This window comes from Canis lupus, chromosome 23 (assembly GCF_048164855.1).
Source record: "Canis lupus baileyi chromosome 23, mCanLup2.hap1, whole genome shotgun sequence".
Lineage (NCBI taxonomy): Eukaryota > Metazoa > Chordata > Mammalia > Carnivora > Canidae > Canis > Canis lupus.
Window position 1 is genome coordinate 130,393 of NC_132860.1, and position 1,073 is coordinate 131,465.

Here is a 1,073-nt window from a genome sequence, read left to right on the forward strand (position 1 = left end):
GTTGGAGAGAATCCTGGAAATACTTATTTTAGACTTTTTGAAATGGGAAGAAAATTGCAGGAGCCAATAAGAGTGAAGATTGCAGAGAGAAGGGCTGGTTTACAACTCCAAATGTATCTAAGAAATTGAGGAGAAAGAGGATTGAAAAAAGTTACTAGCCTTGGAGGATGCAGGGTAACTCATGGCTTTTGACCACAGATCTTACCACTAAAGGTCAATTTCCTTTGACCACTGAGGTCATAGAGTTGATAAATTACAAGTGAGTGCAGACATATGGAAGTAGAACTTCACTCAATATATCACAGTTTGTCATACATTGTTATGACATTTTCACCTCTGCCATTCCCTGCCTCCTACCTTCCTGTCCCTAAGTATGTTTCATTCTCTTCCTATATACATTCTGGGCTCATTGCCACATTAGATCTCATTAATAACTGGACAAACAGATTATACATATCCTCAACACAGATTTGTGGAGAGAGGAGTAAATTGGATGATTGGAAACAGCAAAGCAGGGGAAGGTGGGATTGATTTTTACTTCTCACTGACTCTTGGTTCTTGAGCCCTTAAAGAACCTACATAGATTTCTTCCTGTTTGACTTATTAAGCCCCTGTAATACACAGAGGAGGAGGGAAGGAGGATTAGCACCATAGAAAAGTAGGTCCATTAAATATTAAGCTGTACAACAGAAATAGGCTCATCAGTAGAGAATTGGTCATTGGCAGGGGTTGGCGAAGTAGGTGAAGGGGATTAAGAGGTACAGACTTTTACTTTTACAATAAAGTCGTAGGGATGAAAAGTGCATCATAGGGAGTATAGTCAATTATACTGCCAATAACTTTGTATGGTGACCGATGGTAATCACACTTACCGTGGTGAGCATTTCATAATGTATATAATTGCAGATCACTGTTGTATACCTACAACTAATAGTGTTGTATGTCAACTATACTTCAACAAAAAAATTATTAAGCTGTAAAATGAATTGGTGACAACAAATTGAAACACTAACACTGATAACAAAGTTTAAATATGAACTACTTCTTCAAACTCAGAAAGTTCTGATACAGCA